Source organism: Oryctolagus cuniculus, chromosome 4, assembly GCF_051225735.1.
Source record: "Oryctolagus cuniculus isolate XC-2025 breed Fujian yellow rabbit chromosome 4, ASM5122573v1, whole genome shotgun sequence".
Lineage (NCBI taxonomy): Eukaryota > Metazoa > Chordata > Mammalia > Lagomorpha > Leporidae > Oryctolagus > Oryctolagus cuniculus.
The window spans coordinates 166091515-166105709 of NC_142870.1; the positions used below are offsets into that span (position 1 = coordinate 166091515).

The 14195-nt window shown below is 40.5% G+C and overlaps 1 protein-coding gene across 19 annotated transcripts in view; it reads left to right on the top strand.

The window, feature by feature from the left end:
• The window catches only part of RBMS3 (RNA binding motif single stranded interacting protein 3), a 1620164-nt gene that overhangs the window by 1127663 nt on the left and 478306 nt on the right, over positions 1–14195 (top strand). The window lies entirely within an intron of this gene.

Here is a 14195-nt window from a genome sequence, read left to right on the forward strand (position 1 = left end):
TTGGAAAAATATCCTGTTAACCCACTGTATACATATGGTCCTAAATGTAACACATCATCCACATTCCATGGCACCTTATCACGTATCACACAAAAGCACCATGGACTTAACACTGGATTTTGCTCCAGGAACTTGAGTAAAGATAAAGATGGACTTATGGATAACCAAACAGTTAGACATTTATGTTGCATCAAGTACATAAATACATTTGTACCTTGGTTAGGGCTCTGTACAATTTTTCTACCTTGGATGTTCCCATAAAAGAGTTCAAGTCACAAAAGAATATGCTTTAGAGTGAATGTAATAAACTTGAACTCAAACTAGAAATAGAAGACCAACAGGAAGAGTAACGAGATATATACTGTTACTGAGTGTAATGTTTCCTGGTAACCCAAACAAAGAGAGATCCACATAAGGAACCTGGGGACCTTTATTATGGCTGAGGAAGTCCTTGAGAAGAGGCCAGAGTTTTTCCTGGCAGAACTTACTGAAAGAAATGTTAAGTTATTTAAGTAAGATCTTCTTAGAAGCCAGTGACTTTGACTTTGCCTAGTGCTTAAAAACAGTACGGTTGGTAGACTTATGTTTCAAATTATAAGCCTTGGATTGTTTAGTATTGATTTTATAAATGTCATTAAGTTATAAGAGTAGTGTGAGAAGCATCAAGTGGTTCACTTTGGTAGACTTTGTGTGGTCAGCAAAGATGTAACCTGTCCAAAAGGCAGCAGAGGGTTAAGTCAGCCTGGATCCTCACCCAGCTCACTGTCTCGGCCACGTTCTGTGACCCCTGACAAATTCATTGTTTTTAATATATTAAATAAGGTTTTTAATGTACATGGTTACTGAGATTACATGAGAAAAATATGTAAAATATCTAACATTATCCCAGTACTGTTTCAAACACTGATGGCTAACTTTCTCAGCTGGTTACTGATTGCATCTTATATAATAGAGGAATAAGACACACAAATGAGTAAAATCATGGAAACAAGCCCCAAAAACTATCGCTACATGCAGGAAATGAAATGTCATGCATATGTAGGCCTCCAAAGCTGAGCATCTGCTCCTTTAGAAAGCAAACATAGTCACTATTTATAATGAAAATCCTTCTCTTATTGGACTGCTCCCTTCCTTATTGTTAAAGTTGAGTACAGATGAGCCTTGATTTATGATGCCTCACTGTTTCTCAACTTTATTTTTATAATTTAAAAATTTTGTATTTATATAAGGCAAACAAATTTCATGTATACAGATTTATGGATATAATGATACTCCCCACCCTATCCTCCATCCTGCCCATGCTCCACTCTCCTTCCTATTTCCTTTTTTATTTTTCTTTTAATTTTTACAATGACATGCTTTCAGTTTATTTTGTAATCACAAACCTAACCCTACATCAACTAGGTAAGTAGGAAAACCACTGTCCTTCAACATAATGGTTTCCAATTGCATCCACTTTGTTGGAAAAGACAATTTTTTATGGCTGACTAGTATTCCACAGTGTATATATACCACATTTTCTTTATCTAGTCATCAGTTGGTGGATATGTGGATTGATTCCATATCTTAGCTATTGTGAATTCATCTGCAGTAAACATGGGTATACAGATAATTCTTTCATATGCTGATTTCATCTAGTTTAGGTAAATTCTCAGGAGTGGGATGGCTGGGTCACATGGTAGATCTACATTCAGATTTCTGAGGAATCTCCATACTGTCTTCCATAATGTTTGTACTAGTTTACATTTCCAATGGTAGATTAAGGTACATTTTCCCCTTTCATCCTCAACAGCATTTATTTATTTATTTTTTAATTTTTGGGTGATATTCCTTCTAACTGGGGTGAAGCAAAACCTCATTGCAGTTTTTATTGGCCATTCTCTGATGGCTGGTGATCCCAAGCATTTTTTCATTTGTCTGTTGGCCATTTGAGTTTCATCCTTTGAAAAATCCTTGTTCATGTCCTTTGCCTATTTCTTAACTGGATTGTTTGTTTTGTTGTTTTGAGTTTCTCAAGGTCTTTATAGATTCGTATATCAATCCTTTATCAACTGAATAGTTTGCAAATATTTTCTCCCTTTCTATCTGTTGCCTTTTCACTTTGCTGAGTGTTTCCTTTGCAGGGCAGAAGCTTCTTAGCTTGGTGGATGTAATCCCATTTGTCTGTTTTTGCTTTTATTGCGTGTGCTTTTGGGATCTGTTCTAAGAATGCTTTGCCTATGCCAACATTCCTGATGTATTTTTCTAGTAACTCGATGGTAACTGGTCATAGATTTAGATCCTTGATCCATTTAGAGTTGATTTTTGCATTAAGTAGAATTCATACTTCAATAGATTTTTAATTTTTTTTTATATTTTTGGGGCTAGTGATTCATGGCAAAATACTCGCTTGTGCTCTGAACAGGGGCATCAGCAGTGGCATCATAGGGTTAATGGCTAATGCTCTACTTGTGTGCTATCTTGCTGCACTATGATATTCGGTAGGCTAGATGTATTAACTGCATTATCAACTGAAGATCTTTCCTACTTACAAGAGGTTATCCGAATGTAACCATCTTAGGTCAAGGGTCATCTCTATGCCCAGTAAAAATAAACTCTTTGTAGCACTTCAGAATCATCAGCCTGTATTCTGTTTTAATACAGCACCAGCTAAGGCACTTTGTGGTCCTAGTTCCATGCTGGTGGCCCAGCCTTCAGCATTTGCAGGTTGCTGTGTTCCATTTACCTGCTCTGTGGACCTTTTCCTCCCTATAGTTTATTATGTCTAATTTGCTCTGGACTTGAAATCAGATAGCAAGCTGTTTTTACCTATGAGTAAAATAAGAATAAGTGTTACCTAGTAAGATCAAGTGCTTGGGTTTCTAATACACGAACCCTATGACTTCTCTATTATTTTTAAAGCTCTCTTTGACTTAATTGCTGGGCTTTGCTATGTTCTTAAAGGTGAAATGTTATTCTTTTTTCTTCAGGTGTTATTAAAGACTGACAAGACATACAGATTGCCCCATGTGCAGAAAGTTCAATATCATTAAAAATTTTGAGTACTTGCACATTCAGTTATATTCATTAATAAAGAATCCCAGGCGTTTTATCTATGAAACTATGAAATATTCATAGGAGGTAACAATTTATTCCTTAAATATTTTGAGAGAAGGGAACTCTCTGGCCAAAGTCTCAGCACCACTTATACTTCAAGCATTGTTCCTTATGTCTTAGCCAGATGCCTCTTGGTAATAAAATTCTCTTTCTTTTCTGACTTTCATTCACAGTGGAAATGAAAGTCATGTTGAGGCACCCCCTAAAGTGTTTTAAATTAACTATTAGATATCATAATACTTTCTGTTTTCTTTTCATATATGTTCTGTTTAAGTCTTTGTCTATAGGCCACACTTCTTAGCACATTGTAAAGGGGATTTTTTTATGTCTCATCTATTCCCTAACTCAAGCCAGCAATAAGTGCTTCATATATGGTAAAGGAACTTTAGTGATGTAACAACTTGTAAGGAAGCTCTTAAACTTCCCTGATATAAATGCAACAGAATTTTTACTTATGGGTGGCAGGAACCCAAGTGCTTGGACTACCATACTGCTTCCCTGGGTGTATTAATAATAAACTAGAACAGAAGTGTAGGAGCCAGGGCTTGAACTGGTGCTCCAGGATGGGATGCAGGTGTCCCACTCTGGATTAACCTGCCGCACCACAGCACCTGCTGCCCATTTGATATTTCTGATATGTTTGTAGCATAGAGAGTGTTGGCTTGAAGGATTCCATGGACTGTCTACTAGCTAACATTTATGCCGCTCTCAATCTGTTTTGAGCTATGGCATCATCGCTTTGTATAATATATATATATATATATATATATATATATTATACAAATCAGGATATATAGCCATAGTAACTCTTCAATGTGGCTCAAGTTATAATCTGCATATGACTGATGAGGTCACTGAGGCCTGAGAGCTTAGGAGACTTGCCTCACTTAGCTGGCAGATGTGGGAGCTGGGATTGTGCCCAGTCAGTGTGGACCTCCCTGTGTACTGCTGAGTGGTGCCATGGACACATAGGTCTTAGCCGATGTCTTGCAGCAGAAAACTGCTACGTATACCCACAATTTTTCTGTCAAAGGACTAGTGAGGTACTCTGGGTTCATCTCCATGTAGCACTGGCATTGATTTCTTCCAATTCTGTGAGGTGTTGCGTAAGGGTCTCCCTACTCTACTGAACTGCACTATTCCTCTCATGCAGATGTGGCACTAGCCTTCACTCGAGTGCTCAGGCTTGCACATGGTGTCAGGGAAATGAGCAGAGAAAGAGAAGACTACACGCTATTGTGTGATTCACAAGGCCATGCGTGTGGCCTAACCAGGTTTACCTTTGTTGTCATCTGTAATTCCTCTAGGTAGGTGGGATCAAACTTGACAGTGTTGAGCACTAAGTGAATGGAAAATATGGCTTTGACTGCTGTTGCTATGTACAAAGAAACTGCCCCACGTGTATGAAAGAGTTCAGACAATCCCACGTAGATGATGAATAGGCCTGACGGCCCAAAACCATACTGCTTCCCAAACATGCTTCTCTTGGAGGCTCCCCTATCTTGGCAGAACACAGCTGTGCCCTCCCCATTGCTTAACCCAGAAGTCTCAAGGTAGCCCCAAGTTTTCTATCTCTCCTTTTGTCACTCCTGGACCTCCCATCACAGTGCAGTGATTGGCATAGCCGGAAGGCCTTCCTTTCAAAGTGAAGGGGGTGCTGTCTCCTATGAGCACCTTGCCTGCAGCACTCTGGCCCAAGCACCAGTGTCTCTCACCTAGCACGCTGCACCTGCACCATAACCTGATTCCTTGCTTCTTCTCTCATGCCCCCTCCATTCTTTTCACAACTCACAACCCAAGAGACCCTGTTGTCAGACGGCCACGTCATTCCTCTCCTCCACACTGTTCCAGTGGCTGCCTATCTCACACAGAGTAAAATGTTGCTTATTTCCTACGTCAGTTTTCTGGGTTGGGGCAGGGATTGTGGCATTAAGCAGGTTGAGCTGCTGCTTATGAGATATGCACCGCCCATATCAGAGTGCCTGGGATTGAGTTCTGTGTCCTCTGCTTCCAGTCTAGCTTCCTGCTAATGTGCACCCTGGGAGACAGGAGATGATGCCCAAGTTCTTGTGAACCTGCCAGTCACGTGGGAGACCTGGATGTTCTCCTGATGTTGGCCTTGCTCAGCACTGGCTGTTACAGGCAATAGGGAAAGTATCAATGCATGACAGAAGTCTCTTTTCGTTTATCTACTTCTCTCTGTCCATCTGCCTTTCAAAAAAATTAATCTTTTCCCCAACTGGGAGTGAACCAGCAGCTGGAAGACTTCTCGCTCTGTCTCTACCTCTCTCTGTAATTTTGTCTTTCAAATAAATAAAACAAATCTTTAAAAAAGTATATAGGAGGCCGGCGCCGCAGCTCACTAGGCTAATCCTCCGCCTTGCAGTGCCGGCACACCAGGTTCTAGTCCCAGTCAGGTAGCCAGATTCTGTCCCGGTTGCCCCTCTTCCAGGCCAGCTCTCTGCTGTGGCCCGGGAGTGCAGTGGAGGATGGCCCAAGTGCTTGGGCCTTGTACCCCATGGGAGACCAGGAGAAGTACCTGGCTCCTGCCATCGGATCAGCGCGGTGCGCCGGCCGCAGCGCGCCAGCAGCGGCGGCCATTGGAGGGTGAACCAATGGCAAAAGGAAGACCTTTCTCTCTCTGTCTCTCTCTCTCACTGTCCACTCTGCCTGTCAAAAAAAAAAAAATGTATATAGGAACACTTAAAATTTTAAATTAAATAGAGCACTCCCTTCTAGCGTGAAAATCACATGAAAGTAAACACTTACCTCTGATTCCAAACTTCAACCCTGTGTATTCAAGATCTAGAACGTCCATGGTGTGCTCTCATGAAATACTTGTTGTGTGAAGAATGAATGATTATCTGGTGAGATCGGTAACAAGTCCGGAGAAAAAAAGAAAAGACATTCTCTCTTGTGGCATAAAACAAATGTAGTATAAAGTGATGTATTTTTATTTTAATAATTTTCCTGGCCCTGATTCTATCAACCAGTTGGCTTTCCTTGCCCCAAATCAAATAAAATTATAGATTTTCAAATATGAAGGGAGGTGACAGTTTTTAGCAGTTAAGTACATTGTTTCTTCTAATAAGTGTTGAATCACTCTGAGGCTGACAGATAGTTGTAAAGCTTGAATACTTCTACTTCCCCTTTTATTTTATTTTACCCATCCGCAGGGCATTTATGTCACAGACTAGCTTTTGGTGAAGAGATCAGAGAATCTTTTAAGTAATCTGTTAAAAAAAAATCTCTCCATCATCCTAGGTAAAGGGAAAATTTAATAGTCCGTAGAATTTGCAGAAGCAATAAAATATTTTAGATGGTTTAAAAACTGATAAGTTTAAAAAACTGGTGGTTCACCATGGGATAGAATCCACTCAGAGTGTAGAGTGCCCTCTGTTTGAATAAGAGTTTGCAGAGAGTGGGCAGAGGAAATTGACTACCATTGGTGGAGAAAGACGCCGCCTGAAAGACAAGTTTCTCCTTGACCCCGCAGAGTTCAGTAATAGTCCAAGTGATCAATTTCAGTTCACAACTGATAATACTGATAAGTCTAAGAGTCAAAGGGATCACACAAACAAGACTAGTGTCTGCTAATACTAACCGATAGAATAAAAAAGGGAGAGAACGATCCAACATGGGAAGCGGGATACACAGCAGACTCATAGAATGGCAGATGTCCTAAACAGCACTCTGGCCTCAGAATTAGCCCTTAAAGCATTCGGATCTGGCTGAAGAGCCCATGAGAATATTTTAGGCATGGAAAGCCAAGACACTCTGGGGAAAAAAAAAAAAAAAGAGGACCTGGGGCCATCAAAGAAGGAGGTACCTTTCTCTGAAGGGAGGAGAGAACTTCCACTTTGACTATGACCTTGTCTGAATTAGATCAGAGTTGGCAAACTCAAAAGGCTTCCATAGCCTTGGCAACTCATGACTAGAGCCTAGGGAGATTACTGATGCCATAAACAAGAGTGTCAAATTGTTAAGTCAACAACAGGAGTCACTGTGTACTTACTCCTCATGTAGGATCTCTGTCCTTAATGTGTTGTCCAATGTGAAGTAATGCTATAGCTAGTACTGAAGCAGTATTTTACACTTTATGTTCTATGTGGGTGCAAACTGATGAAATCTTTACTTAATATATACTAAATCGATCTTCTGTATATAAAGAGAATTGAAAATGAATCTTGATGAAGGAATGGGAGAGGGAGCGGGAGATGGGAGGGGTATGGGTGGCAGGGAAGTTATGAGGGGGAAAGCCATTGTAATCCATAAACTGTACTTTGGAAATTTATATTTACTAAATTAAAGTGTTAAAAAAGATAAAAAAAGAGGCCAGTGTTACTATCAAAGGACAATGCTAACTCTTGCTACACACCCCAACAAAAGGTAGCATTTTCTGAACTTATTAAGTCCAGAACAATAAATATGAAGACAGAAAAGAAGCCAACAAAAACCTTGATCCTCCATTGTCCCAGAACAGATTTAATTGTCTTTTGGGAAAATGTTTTTTAAAAATTCACATTTGATGTAGAAATTTATATATATATATCAACTAAATAAGGGACTAAAAATCAGTGAGTTGATTCTCTGCTATATCACAGAACATGTTGCAAGGCTTTGCTTAAGATGTGTTCTGACTTTTGCCTTAGAAGAAACTGTGAGATACAGTGTTAAGCCTTTTTTTAGATTCTTGTCCATTTTTCAGAATAGCATTTCTTTTTTTAAATAGAATATGTAAATATTTGCATAATTCTGATATAATTATTGGAGTAATCAAGATACTGAGAAGATATTGATGCCAAATTAGGTAATTATCATCTGATTGATATTTAGCAGTTTATTATGATTATTATGGATTGAATATTTTTAAAGCAGCAATTTTTTTAAAGATTTTTATTTATTTATTGGAAAGTCAGAGTCACAGAGACAGAGGCAGAGACAGAGAAAAAGAGAGAGAAAGAGAGAGAGAGTTCTTCCATCTACTGGTTCACTCCCCAAATGGTCACAATGGCCAGAACTGAGGCTATCCGAAACAAAGAGCTTCTTCCCAGTCTCTCACAAGGTGCAGGGACTCAAGGACTTGGACCATCTTCTACCGCTTTCCCAGGCCATAGAAGAGAGCTGGATCAGAAGTGGAGCAGCCAGGACTTGAACCAGCGTCCATATGGGATGCTAGTGCTGCAGGAAGCGGCTTTACCTTCTACGCCACAGCACCGGCCCCAAAACAACATGATTTTATAATGATAAGCGTGTTACTCCTGCTTCCGTGACATAGTACACAAGACAATAGAAAAACAATGCAATTCTATTTTACATTATCCCTAATACTTCAATCAGATTATAAAAGACGGAGGTTAAATATTGTCTGCTAATTCAGTTTCCTTTTTGCAAAAGTTTAACATCACACAAAGAATGGATAGAAGGAAAGAATGGAAAGAAAGAAAAATAGAAAAACTGGAAGCTATAAAATCATAGATGTCACTTATAAATTCATTATCAAGTTTTATACTTTTCTTTTGATGGTGATGGAATTGATCCTGCTTAGTTGAGAAACCTTGAAAAATGTGGTTTATTAGGAAGATGAAATATCAATTAAAAAAAACTCACCTCTTTATTATTATAAAATTCTTCCTTGGGGACATTTGGATACAGTAGGAGGATCACAAAGTTGAGAGTCCAAGCACTAGAGTTGATTGCCATGGTAATTAAAACCTGTCACTTACCTTTCTGTGTTTCAGTGACCCGTGCACAGAGCAAAGGGACTAGGACAAGTTTTCTTTTTTCTTTTATTTCATTTTTTAAAGATGTGTTTATTTATTTGGAAGGCAGAGTTACAGAGAGAGAGAAGAGAGTCAGAGAGAGAGATCTATCATCCTCTGGTTCACTCCCCAAATGGCCGCAATGACCAGAGCTGGGCCAGTTTGAAGCCAGAAACCAGCTTTTTCTGGGTCTCCCATGTGTGTGCAGGGGCCCAAAGACTTGGGCCACCCTCTGCTGCTTTCCCAGGTGCATTAGCAGGGAGCTGGATTGGTAGAGGAGTGGCTGGAACTCCAGCGGGGCCCATATGACATGCTAACCCTGCAGATGGCAGCTTAACCTGCTGCGCCACAGTACCAGCTCCAGGGACAAGTTTTCTTTTTTTCTTTTTTTTTTTTTTTTAATTTTTTGACAGGCAGAGTGGACAGTGAGAGAGAGAGACAGAGAGAAAGGTTTTCCTTTTTGCTGTTGGTTCACCCTCCAATGGCCTCCGGGGCCAGCGCACTGCAGCTGGCGCACCGCGCTGATCCGAAATCAGGAGCCAGGTGCTTCTCCTGGTCTCCCATGGGGTGCAGAGCCCAAGCACCTGGGCCATCCTCCACTGCACTCCCAGGCCACAGCAGAGAGCTGGCCTGGAAGATGGGCAACCGGGACAGAAACCAGCGCCCCGACCGGGACTAGAACCCGGTGTGCTGGCGCTGCAAGGCGGAGGATTAGCCTAGTGAGTCGCGGCACCGGCACAAGTTTTCTTGAACTTAGCTTATTCTTTTTGGTGTAAGATTATGAGTACTCTCCAGTTGTTATGAATTCCACTTAAGGGAATATTCTTAAATAACAGAAAAGGGGTTTATGTGTCTGTATTTTTGATGGTGGCCTTTATGAAAAAGAATGATCTTGATTGGCACTTGACAAACATTTGCTATAAAATACCAGGTAGTTATTACCAATTTTGGGGGGGCTGGTACTGTGGCATGTGGGGTAAAGCCACTGCCTGCAGTGCTGGCATCCCATATGGTGCCGGTTCAAGTCCCAGCTGCTCTACTTCCAATCCAGCTCTCTGCTATGGCCTGGGAAAGCAGTACAAGATGTCCCAAATCCTTGGGCTCCTGAGCCCACACGGGAGACCAGGAAGGAGCTCCTGGCTCCTGGTTTTGGATCGGCGCAGCTCTGGCCACTGCAGCCAACTGGGGAGTGAACCAGTGGATATAAGACTTCATTCTTTCTCTCTCTGTCTCTCCTTCTTTTTGTGTGTAACTCTGACTTTCAAATAAATAAATAGATCTTTAAAAAATTAATGTTTCAATTTTGCAGGCCATACAGTCTCCATTGAAACTATTCATTGTGGCATGAAAATGACTACTCAAACTTCAGAAAGGTTTTAGAAAAACAGAATTGAAAGATAAGCTAGTTTCACTGATTTTTTTGAATACATGCACTTTTTATCCTAAAGCATATTTTCCATGAATTTTTGAAAACTCCTCATATGTTTTGAAATCAGTGTGGCTATATTCCTATAAAATTTTATTTACACAAAGAGCTTGGTCCATGGCTATAGTTTGCCAACCTATGATTATTTGAGAGCTCTTCAAAAAGTTCATGGAAAATGTACATTATGCAAAAATAACGCACTGGTTTCAACTTGTTTTTTCATCAAAATAAAATCACTTTTTCAGTGACCTTGTTAAATTCCCTTCATGCATTCTAGTAGAGATATGTTAACTGTACAGCCTTTTGTGTGGGCAACACTGAAGTCATATCAACAGATTTTTGAAAGTTCCTAGCTTTTGACACTGTAACCTCACTTCTTGTTGTTTATCCTAAGTGAATATTTGGACAAAAGCGTAAACATTATTATCTGCAAGTACACTTCTTGTATAACATTAGTAATAATATCAACAAGAGGAAAATAAGCTAAACATCTTTCAATAAGAAACAAATTATGAGTATATTGTTGTTTATTCTTACAATGACATGCTACATATCTGCTAAAAGTATACTTCTACACATGCTGAGATGGTATAATACCCATAGTACATGGTTAATTTGAAAAGAAACAATCCCCAAAAAACATTAAGTATGTTATTTTTCTGCATTTGATGATTATGTTTAGATTATAAGATTAAAAATAATTTCATTTTCTTAACATGATCTGTACATAGTTACTTTTAAAATGAGTTCAAAAACAGCACAGTGCGTCAGTTTATTAAAATATGTGTAATACTAAAATGGTTGCTCAGTTACAAAAGAGCAGATACTTTAGATAAAATATTAAAATAATTCATGGCCTCATAAATACACTCCTGTGGTGTTAATTCAGTTCTACCAGTGAGATTCAAACTCAGAATCTCAAGGAAATAGTCACTGTGGCGGTGGTATAAAGAGAGTTTTTTCTGTGGAAACTCCTGCAAAGGCCTAATGTGCTGTTTGACATTACAACCTGGGCTCCTCTCAGCATGTCTAAAAAGAAAAAAAAAAGAACTCTTAGTGTCCTTTTGGCCATGTGACCACTGCCAGTAGAGACGTTCTTTGGTCTTTCTCAGAAAAGGATGTAATTCAGGTTTGTTTATTCAACAGTGTTGGAGAGATTAGGGACTCTGTTCTGTAGGAGTGCAGAGGAAGCCTGGAAGGCTGACCTTCTCCCCAGATCCCTGGCTGTCTCTAGTCTATCTGCACCAAGCAGTGGAATTCTCAATGTGAACTTGTTTATTAGCTTTCCTCTTAAAGTCTGTTTTGTAATGTTTGCTATTCTAATAAAATCTTTCTCCAATGATAAGCAGGAATTTCTACAAGAATGAAATAAAAATTATACTGACCACAAAGTGTTTTATTTTAAAAAACCACTTTATTTAATACCTAATGTGTTACTGACACTTGTTTAGCTTGCTCTCTCTCTCTCTATCTCTCTCTTTCTCTCATACACACACACGCACACACACACACACACACACACAGAGTCATGTGCTGCTTAATTACCCTGACACATTCCGAGAAATTTCTCAGGTGATTTTGGTCTTTGTGCAACCATCATGGAGTGTACTTAAACAAAGACAGCTACAGCATCACTAGTTATTAGGAGATACAGTCTCATGGGTCCACCATCCCATGAGTGGTCCATCATTGACTAAAAAGTCATTATATCTTGCATGTGTATCAGATATGTGTGTATCTCTCTGTTCATTTAATCGTTGTGACAAATCTCCAAGGTAAGTACTTCTCTTATTCTTGATCATCCATTTTACATAGAGAATAAGACACAGAAAGGTCCCAAAAGTCAATAGTTAATAATGGCAGGAATAGCATTTAAATGGTTATAATATGAGGATTCCTCCAAAAGTTCCAGAAATGCATATTATAAAACATCATGGGGCCGGCGCCGCGGCTCACTAGGCTAATCCTCCGCCTAGCGGCGCCGGCACACCGGGTTCTAGTCCCGGTCGGGGCACCGGATTCTGTCCCGGTTGCCCCTCTTCCAGGCCAGCCCTCTGCTGTGGCCAGGGAGTGCAGTGGAGGATGGCCCAGGTGCTTGGGCCCTGCACCCCATGGGAGACCAGGAAAAGCACCTGGCTCCTGGCTCCTGCCATCGGATCAGCGCGGTGTGCCGGCCGCGGCGGCCGTTGGAGGGTGAACCAACGGCAAAGGAAGACCTTTCTCTCTGTCTCTCTCTCTCACTGTCCACTCTGCCTGTCAAAAAAAAAAAAAAAAAAAAAAAAAAAAAAAAACCCAAAAACCAAAAAAAAAAAAAAAAAAAAAATCATGCATGGATTTCAAAATTTGGGACACCAAAATAAACTTACCATTTAATTCTTTTTTCATGAATTTTTTTAAAGATTTATTTGTTTTACTTGAAAGAGTTACAGAGAGGCAGAGGCAGAGGCATAGAGAGAGAGGGGGTCTTCCAACCACTAATTCACTCCCAAAATGGCCACAACGGCTGGAGCTGGACTAATCTGAAGCCAGGAGCCAGAAACTTCTGGGTCTCCCACGCAGGTGCAGGGGCCCAAGAGCTTGGGCCATCTTCTGCTTTCCCAGACCATAGCAGAGAGCTGGATTGGAAGTGGAGCAGCTGGGACTTGAACCGGCACCCATATGGGATGCCAGCACTACAGGCAGCGGCCTTATCCACTATACCACAGTGCCTGCCCCTTTGTGAGCTTTTACAAGTTGCCTCATGTAATCATTTCACTCTTCTGCCCCCGTACACTTGCTATTTTATCGCTGACACTAATTCATGAATTTGGTGCAGACGAGAAATGGTAAACATCCAGTAACACCGCCCCCCCCCAAAAAAAAGGGTCCATGCTGGAAAACTCATATACGTAAAAAACGAATGAAAAGCCTATATGCTTACCTTAACAAAAACTTGAGATTTTATTGCAGTTGAGGGGAAACAGGTCTGAACTAAATTTTTGATGTAGTATAAAGCCGTGTCTGGGCTAGTGGCACAATGGTGAGCACTGTAGGTATGGTTTTCCATTAGTCTATGATTGCATCATCCTGGGGCGTGGGCAATCCCTTGCTTTGGAGCCTGGCAATAAGCATGTCCTCCTATAGAGAGTGCTCTTGCCACCTAAGCACTGAACCTGCTGGAGCCTTGATCTTGGATTTTCCCGCCTGCACAACTGTGGGAAATGTTTATACTGTTTATAAATTACCCAATCGAAGGTATGTTGTTATGACTGCCCAAACAGACTTAGACACTTGGCATGGATTGAAATTTTTCTTAGGAAAATGTTAATGAGGAATATAAGTAAATACCTTAGAAGCTTCAGCAAAACTTTAAAAGGAAAGGAAATTGGTACCAAACCAACTTCTTCACCAATGTCATCTGTTGACTTCCAAAGTAAACATCTAGTTTTCAAGCTATGAGCTGCCCGATGCAGGTACCTTCTTTCCAGTCCTCCACATCCTACTTTCCACTCTGTAACCACTTCCCAGGAAGGAAGAAATCCTCTCAGTTTATCTAACAAACTCTTCACCCAAACTTTCTACCTGCAAAAGTGCAGAAAAGACTATTCCAAGCTCTAGGATATCAGATGTTTGTTAAAGGGGGGGATTTTTGCCAATGTCTGCTATAATTTTCTTTTCTTTTCTTTTCTTTTCTTTTCTTTTCTTTTCTTTTCTTTTCTTTTCTTTTCTTTTCTTTTCTTTTCTTTTCTTTTCTGACAGGCAGGGTGGACAATGAGAGAGAGAGACAGAGAGAAAGGTCTTCCTTTGCCGTTGGTTCACCCTCCAATGGCCGCCACGGCTGGCATGCTGCAGCTGGTGCACCGCACTGATCCGATGGCAGGAGCCAGGTGCTTCTCCTGGTCTCCCATGGGGTGCAGGGCCCAAGTACTTGG